Source organism: Nycticebus coucang, chromosome X (genome assembly GCF_027406575.1).
Source record: "Nycticebus coucang isolate mNycCou1 chromosome X, mNycCou1.pri, whole genome shotgun sequence".
NCBI classification, from domain to species: Eukaryota; Metazoa; Chordata; class Mammalia; order Primates; family Lorisidae; genus Nycticebus; species Nycticebus coucang.
The window spans coordinates 78,000,736-78,009,931 of NC_069804.1; positions in this window are offsets into that span (position 1 = coordinate 78,000,736).

Genomic DNA, 9,196 nt, shown 5'->3' on the forward strand with positions numbered 1-9,196 from the left:
AAGAAGGGCTTATCCCAAGAATACCAATATGGTTAATATTAGGAAACCTAGTTCCATGATCCAATGATAGGCTAACAAAGAAAAACTGTACAATCTTCTTAATTTATCCATAAAAACATGAAATAAAATGTTCATTACTAATTAAAAATTCTTTAAAACCTACAAATAAAAGATACTTCTATAACATCATAAATGGTGTCTATCTCAAATCAATAGCCAACCTCACACCCAAGAATGAAGCTCTATAAGCATTTAAATCAGAACTAAAGAATGCCCTACCTCTTATCAACACAATTATTTACTACTATTTTCAAATTCCTGGCCAAAACAATAACAAGTGAAACAGAAATAAGAGGAATAAATATGTGAAAGGCAACAGAATTATGTTTAGATTTGACCCCCCCCCCTTTTTTTTGAGACAGGCTCTCATGTTGCCCTCGGTAGAGTGTCATGGCGTCACAGCTCACAGCAACCTCAAACTCTTGGGCTTAAGCGATTCTCTTGCCTCAGCCTCCCAAGTGTATGGGACTACAGGTGCCCTCCATAATGCCCAGCTATTTTTTGGTTGTAGTTGTCATTGCTGTTTGGCGAGCTTGAGCTGGATTCGAACTCGCCAGCTGTGGTGTATGTGGCTGTCGCCCTAGCCGCTGAGCTATAAAATCCCCAAAGTAACACTCAAACTCCTGTTTACACTGATACAGCATCCATTGATAACAAGATAAGGTCTGGGTGAATGAGGGGAAGAAAGATAAGAATGTAAAGGCAGGGATCAAGTTACAGAAGGTCTTTAAGGTCATGGCAAGTACTTTGGATGCTATTCTAAGTTAGATGGGAAACCACTGAAAGGTTTGAATGGGGAAGTGATGAGATCTGATCCCTTTTACAACACTTCACATTTTTGGCCAATTTTCTTCAAAATTGAAATTTCTTTCACTCTCCTCAATATATAAGAAAAGAAATGACAAATCAATAAAAATATCAAAAGAGCTATGACTTAAAATTTAAATGTGATTTTTTTTTTTTTTTTTTTTTTTTTTGTGGAGACAGAGTCTCACTTTACCACCTTCAGTAGAGTGCCATGATGTCACAGGACTCACAGCAACCTCTAGCTCTTGGGCTTCAGGGATTCTCCTGCCTCAGCCTCCCAAGCAGCTGGGACTACAGGCGCCCGCCACAATGCCTGGCTATTTTTTGGTTGCGGTTCAGCCGGGGCTGGGTTTGAACCCGCCACCCTTAGTATGTGGGGCCGGCGCCCTATTCACTGAGCCACAGGCGCCACCCTAAATGTAATATTTTAAATTTTGACTCCATTAATGAGTCAAGCAATTTTGGCAAAAACATTGGCTGTCTTAAGAACACATAAAAATAAGGCCAGGTGTGGTGGCTCATGCCTGTAATACTAGGACTCTGGAAGGCCAAGATGGGCAGAGTGCTTGAGGTTACAAGTTTGAGACCAGCCTGAGCAAGAGTGAGACCCTGTCTCTAAAAATGGCTGGGCATTGTGGCAGGTGCCTGTAGTCCCTCCAATTATGGGAGGCTGAGGCAAGAGGATTGCTCAAACCCAAGAGTTTAAGGTTGCTGTGAGCTATGATGTCACAGCACTCTACCCAGGGTAACAAAGTGAGACTCTGTCTTAAAAATAAAAAAAAGAACACATAAAGATAGAGTGAGATATTAAAGGAAGACATTTCATTTTGAAAAAGTATACTTATAGTTTAATAGCTACAGGAAGAGAACTGGTTGCTGTAGCATCAGAATTGGGGGAGGTGACATCTGCGGGTTCCACCACAGAAGCATTGAAGTTCCTGGCAAAGTCTACTAAAATCATCAGCCAGGAAAGCTACTATTTGCAAACAAATACCTCCTATCAATGGAAGAGGACTTTTGTAATCTAATGCTATGACAAATCCACAATGTTGAGAAATACAAATCAGAGCCTAACAATAAAGTAGAGGTAGTTGAATTGTTAGAATCTCAAAATAACTCAGCCATAAAATTTGATTAAAATAGGAAAGCAAGAGATCACTGTTAAAGTTGACGTAGAAGTTACCCTGTTCCAAACATTTACTGTGTGCCATTATACATCTCATTGACAACAAAAGCTTTCCAGAGAGATAATCCTATTTTAAAAATGTACTTGGAAGGTCTGGAAGGTAATAAAGAATGCCTGTGTTTACTTCAGAAATATTTATCAGAAAAATACAATATCTTCTCTACAGACTTTAAGGACTTGCATTTCCTTTTTTCTTTTAAGTTGAGACATAATTTACAAACTATATAATTCATCCTTTTAAAGTGTAAAGTTTAGTGGTTTTTCATATATTCACAATGAACTTTTTTATCATGTATTATTGTATTATTTATTTATTTTTTGAGACACAGCCTTGGGTAGAGTGCTCTGACATCATAGCTCAGAACAACCTCAAACTCCCCTTGCCTCAACCTCCTGAGTAGCTATATTTTATTTCTTTTTTTAAAATTTTTTATTAACACAATGGACTTTTTATTTTTGTTGGTAATGGATGTATATTTTTATTATTATTAAATCATAGCTGTGTACATTAGTGCAGTCAAGGGGTACAATGTGCTCGTTTCATTTTCAATCTGAAATATTTTCATCAAACTGTTTAACATAGCCTTTGTGGCATTTTCTTAGTTATTGTATGAAGACATTTGTGTGTATTTTTTTTTTATTAAATCATAGCTGTGTACGTTAATGCAATCATGGGGCACCATGCACTGGTTTTATATACAATTTGAAATATTTTCATCAAACTGGTTAACATAGCCTTCCTGGCATTTTCTTAGTTATTGTGTTAAGACATTTATATTCTACATTTAGTAAGTTTCACATGTACCCTTGTAAGATGCACCATAGGTGTGGTCCCACCAATTACCCTTCCTCCACCCATCCTCCCCCTTCCCCTCCCCTCCCTTGGCCCTTTCCCCGTATTCTTGTGCTGTAATAGGGTTATAGCTTTCATATGAAAGCTATAAATTAGTTTCATAGTAGGGCTGAGTGCATTGGATACTTTTTCTTCCCTTCTTGAGATACTTTGCTAAGAAGAATATGTTCCAGCTCCATCCATGTAAACATGAAAGAGGTAAAGTCTCCATCTTTCTTTTAAGTCTGCATAATATTCCATGGTGTACATATACCACAATTTATTAATCCATTCGTGGATCGATGGGCACTTGGACTACTTCCATGATTTAGAAATTATGAATTGGGCTGCAATAAACATTCTGGTATAAATATCTTTGTTATAATGTGATTTTTGGTCTTCTGGATATATACCTAGTAGAGGAATTGTAGGATTGAATGGCAGGTCTATTTTTAGATCTCTAAGTGTTCGCCAAACATCTTTCCAAAAGGAACGTATTAGTTTGCATTCCCACCAGCAGTGTATAAGTGTTGGATGTATATTTTAAGACATCTGAGACACTTTAATCTCTGAGGAAAAATAACTCCTCCAAAGAAGCATTTCTCATGTAGCATTTCTATTAAGTGTCTGATTTTACATAGTTAATAAGAGTTTTTAAAATAATGTACTTGAATTTTCTTTTAATTTATTTTCATTATTAATTTTAGTATTTTCATAGTGTGAGATGAGCTTTCAATAACAAATTACAATGTATTATTATGTTGCACCAGTAGGATATAAGTTTAACTATGATAGCCTAAGGCCTGAACTTGGTCCAAGAACCAAGACATTATAAGTTATTTGCATTATGGTAAAAAATTCAAGAGAATAAACAGAGACTTTGTTAGAACTAATAAGAGAGTTCGATCAAATGGCAAAATACAAGATAATATATATAAAACTCAACTTTTCCTTTACACCAATAACAACAGATTAGAAAATATAATGGGAAAATGATCTACAAAATGTATACACACACACATATATATATATATATGAAGGAATATGTGAATAAATAGATACACATACACCATGTTCTTGGATAAGACAACTCAGTGTTGTGAAGATATTATTTTGAAATTAAATCATATGTTTATTACACTTCTAATTAAAATAGTAGTAAGATTTTGTTTGGAATTTGAGAAAGTTATTCTAAAATTTATCCAAAAGATAAAACACTCAAGATAACTAGGACATTTTTGAAAACTAAGTAATGAGGAGGAACTTGCACAACCAGATGGTAAAACACATTATAAATATTCAAATATTTAATTTAATTCAAATATTTAATTCCATTAAAATAGAATAGTGCATAGTATTGGTATGAAAATAGACATATAGGTCAATGGAACAGAACAGAACGCCCAGAAACAGATATATATACAAAATAAAAAAATAAACAAATAAATGAAAATGAAAACATTTCCAGACCTAAACTCCAGCTCCCAGACATGGTGGAGCTTTTTCTCAATAACCAGTTTTCCCCAGTAACTGGAAGAAAACAGAGCTTGAGGATGGTCTAGGGCAGGAAACTGGTGAGTCAGAAGACAAAGCAGACAAGCTGTTAGCTGGAGGAGGACTCCACCCTCTTTGCAAACCCAACTGCCTGGAAGTGAGCCAGGTAACACAGCCCAAAAACATCTGTGCAAACAAGTCCTCCCTGTAGACAAGCAGCGTCTTGGAGATGCCTCACTCTTTATCTCCAAGATCTCTTACACCATACGACATATACAGGTCATTACAGCATATGGTGTTCCTAGAGTATTAGCAATTCAGCAAATGTGTCAACCTGACATGTCACCCAGGACTTTCAAGCTATCGCATCACTATTCTTTAATTATTTGAATACTTATGGAGTTTCTACTATGCAGCAGGCACTGTTCTAGATGCTGGGATTGCAACACTACACAAAACAAGACTTTGCCCTTACAGAATTTCCATTCTAGGTAGGGAGGTAGACAATCAATCAAGCCAGCAAGCAACACCATCAGGCAGTGCTAAGCACCATAAAGAAAAATCAAGCCACTAAGTGATGAGAGGGTGATGGGAAGTTCTATTTCAGCTAGGGTGATGGCAGAGGCCCTTCTTGGAAATGCATGATTTAAACCAAGATCTAAATGAAGTGAGGCAGTCAGTCATACTAACATTGGGGGAGAGAACAGTCCAAATAGAGGAACTAGCAAGGTCAAAAACCCTGAGAGCTAACATACTTGACATTTTTAGGGAACAGGAAGATGGCCTGGTAACTGGCTGGAGTGGAATGAACAGGGAGAGAATGGAAAGTGAGACAAGCTGGGAGTGGTGGCTCATGCCTCTACTCCTAGCACACTGGGAGGCCAAGGCAGAGGATTGCTTGAGCTCAGGAGTTTGATAATAGCCTGAGCAAGAGTGAGATCCTGTCTCTACTAAAAATAGAAAAATTAGTTAGGTGGTGTGGCAGCTGCCTGTAGTCCCAGGTTCTCAGGAGGTAGGAATCTCACTTGAGCCCAGGAGTTTGAGGTTGCTGTAAGCACGTGAGACTCTGGAAAAAAAAAAAAAAAAGCAAAAGAAAGTCAGAAGAAAGATGTAGACAGGGACTATGTCAAGTAGGACCTCATAGACAAGGTGATAACTTTGGATATTTTTCTTAGTTCAAGAAAGAGGTAGGGCCTTCACATTGGGTTGTCCCACCTTAGTGATTTAGGCTGACATTTCATATCAACCTTTCACCTCATGGTTTTAGCAGCCAATGGTGAACTCGTATGACACTATTATTTCCTCAGATATTATACAATACTGTTTTTCTATTTCTATCATTCCCTCCACACTTATTAGCTGATATGATAGAGCACATTCAGAGATATCTCACTTCCAACTCTACCCCATATAACCTGTTCCTTCCCTCTCCCTATAGGTAATAACTTTTGTTAATTTTTTTTTTATTCTAGAGTCCTTTTTGCAATCAGAAGCATTTGTGTGTGTGTGTATACTTGTGTATGAATATGTATGTATGTTCCCCCAGTCTAGCTCAAAAGGTAGCATTTATATACTCTATTATGTGTCTTGCTCTTTTCATTTAACTATGTCCTTGAAATCAGTCCACATCAGTGTACAGAGATTATCCCCATTGTTGGAGGGGTTTTAAGCAGGGAAATGGCAAAACCTGGCCTAAGTTTTAGAAGCCTTCCTCTAGCTTCCTTGTGGAAGACAGAATTTAAAAGGGCAGTGGTACCAAAGCAGTGAGGACATTAAGAGGCTACATTAATGGTCTAAGGAGCCTTGGTGATGAACCAGCTTGGATCATACAAATAAGAGCAACACCCTATGGGCGGCGCCTATGGCTCAGTCGATAAGGCGTTGGCCCCATATACCGAGGGTGGCAGGTTCAAACCCTGCCCCGGCCAAACTGTAACCAAAAAATAGCCGGGCGTTGTGGCGGGCATCTGTAGTCCCAGCTACTTGGGAGCCTGAGGCAGGAGAATCGCTCAGCCCAGGCTGAGGCAGGAGAATCGCTTAAGCCCAGGAGTTGCTGTGAGCTGTGTGAGGCCACGGCACTCTACCGAGGGCCATAAAGTGAGACTCTGTCTCTACAAAAAAAGAAAAAAAAAGAGCAACACCCTAGGGATATAGGGGCCTGGGCCTCTGACAATGTCACTGAGCAGAGCTACCACAGTAGTGCAGATACCTTGTGGTGTCTGAAAGGAAGAGTGAAATAGATCTTTATCTTATTTAAGTCACATTTTTCCAAGGCAAATAATATTTTTATTGAAGCAAAGTCACATAAAAGCAACCATTTAAAAGTGTACATATCAGTGGAATTAAGCATGTTCACAAGGATTTGCAATAGCCTCAACCTAGTTCCAAAACATTTTCATCACCCTGAAAGGAAACCTGGTACCCATCCACGATCACTCCCATTCCCATCTTTCCTAGCCCCCAGACACCACCTATCTACTTTCCGTTAAGACACATTTTATTTTGAAACTCTGTCACATGCACCAAACCTACATCCTACCACAAATCATTTTAATTCCAGCATGCTCTTATCATTATCACTGCGAGTCAAGACAAATGGTTTCTTATTTTGACTGGGTTGGTCATTTGACTATCAGCAAAGAAAAGGTGAGTGGGTATTGCAGGTAAAGAGAACAACATGGTGAAATGATAAAAATCCTCAAATAAAGCATAGGAAAAACACTGGAAGATATCAGCCTAGGGAAAGACTTTATGAAGAAGACAGCCATGGCAATAGCAACAACAGCAATAATAAACAAATGGGATTTAATTAAACTGAAAAGCTTCTGTACAGCTAAGGAGACAACCAAAGCAAATAGACAACCTACCCAATGGGAAAGGATATTTGCATATTTTGAATCAGAGAAAAGTTTAATAACTAGGATCTATACAGAACTTAAATTAATTCACAAGAAAAAAATAACAATCCCATATATCAATGGGGAAGAGAGATGAACAGAACTTTCTCTAAAGAAGACAGACGAATGGCTAGCAAACATATGAAAAAATGTTCATGATCCCTAACAGTGAGCAATGCAAATTAAATGCACCCTAAGATAACATCTAACCCCAGCAAGAATGGCCCATATCACAAAATCTCAAAACTGCAGATGCTGGTGTGGATGTGGAGAGAAAGGAACACTTTTACACTGCTGGTGGGACTGCAAACTAACGCAACCATTTTGGAAGGAAGTGTGGAGAAACCTCAAAGAACTCAACATAGACCTCCTGTTTGATCCTGCAATCCCATTACTGGGCATCTATCCAGAAGGAAGAAAAACCTTTTATTATAAAGACACTTGTATTAGACTATTATCGCAGCTCGATTTACAATAGCTAAAATGTGGAAACAGCCTAAATGCCCCTCAACCCAGGAATCATTTGGTAAGCTGTGGTATATGTATACCATGGAATACTATTCAGCCATTTAAAAAATGGAGATTCTGCAGCATTTCTATTAACCTGGATGGAGGTGGAACACATTATTCTTAGTGAAGCATTACAGGAATGGAGAAGCATGAATCCTATGCATTCAATTTTGATATGAGGACAATTAGTGACAGTTAATGACATGATGGGGCATGGGGGAAGGGGAGAGCAGACAGAGAGAGAAGAAGGGAGGAGGTGAGGGAAAGGAAAAAAAAAAACAAAAGAAAATAGTGACTAATTCTCACATGAATTGGATTTAATTTTGACTTAAGTGCATTAATTAAACATTAATTTTTAATTTAACTTGTTAATATTATTGCATCCTCATTTATAAGTGAAATATGTTTGTAATTTCCCTTTATAATAATATATATTTTTTCCAATTTTAATATAAGGTATATCCAGATGAAGTAAAATGATTTTGAAGTATTTCTTCTTTTTCTATTGTCTATAAGATTTGGCATGATCTGTTTTTTGAAATTATCTTCTATTTTTATTTATAAATATTTAGTTGTCTATTTTTTGAGACTTTGGAAAAAATAATAAGAAGTTAACTAATGACTTCGTACTGAACCTCAGAGTCAAAGCATTCTATGATAGACATACTCTTATCTGACAATGTGAATGTTACTTTTTTGCATTATTATTATTATTGCTCAATATTTTGTTGTAGCAATCATCTTATTTCTTTTCTGAATGTATTTATCTTCGTTCATTCTTCACAAAGCTTTGTTTCTAGTCCTTATGTTAAACATTGTTATTATTAAATTTTAAGCCTTTTTAATTTTGTGAAGGCAAAAAGACACATGTATATGTATAGAGAAAATAAAAAAAAAAAAACAGCAGAGAGAACAACATGGGAGAGGTTTTTAGAGGCTGTGAAATTTGGCCTTTATCTCATAAGCAATAGTTTCTGAAAGGGACAAGTGCAAAGGGAATTTTCAAAATATTAAGTAGGTAGTGACGAGAAGAGAAACCAGAGACCAAGACAGCAGAATAGAAATCCATCCCCAGGACAGGCTTAATCTCAACTGTCAGTCGCTGATGACTCAAGATGACTTATTTCCTCAAAGACTTTCCATGGCTTAACCCTACCACCTCCTCTCTGACCTCAATTCATACTTTTTTCTCTACTTATTGCTCACCACATTTCAGCCACACTGGCCCACTTGCTTGCTGCCCTTTGAACAAGTTAAGCATGTTTCTGCCTCAGGGCCTTAGTACCTGATAGTCTCTCAGTCTGCAATGGCTCTTCCCCTGCATAGCCATGTGCCTTCCTTGAACAATCCATCTAAAAGTGCAACCTAGTCCCCATTCCCCTTGCTCTGATTTATTTTACTTTGCAGAAG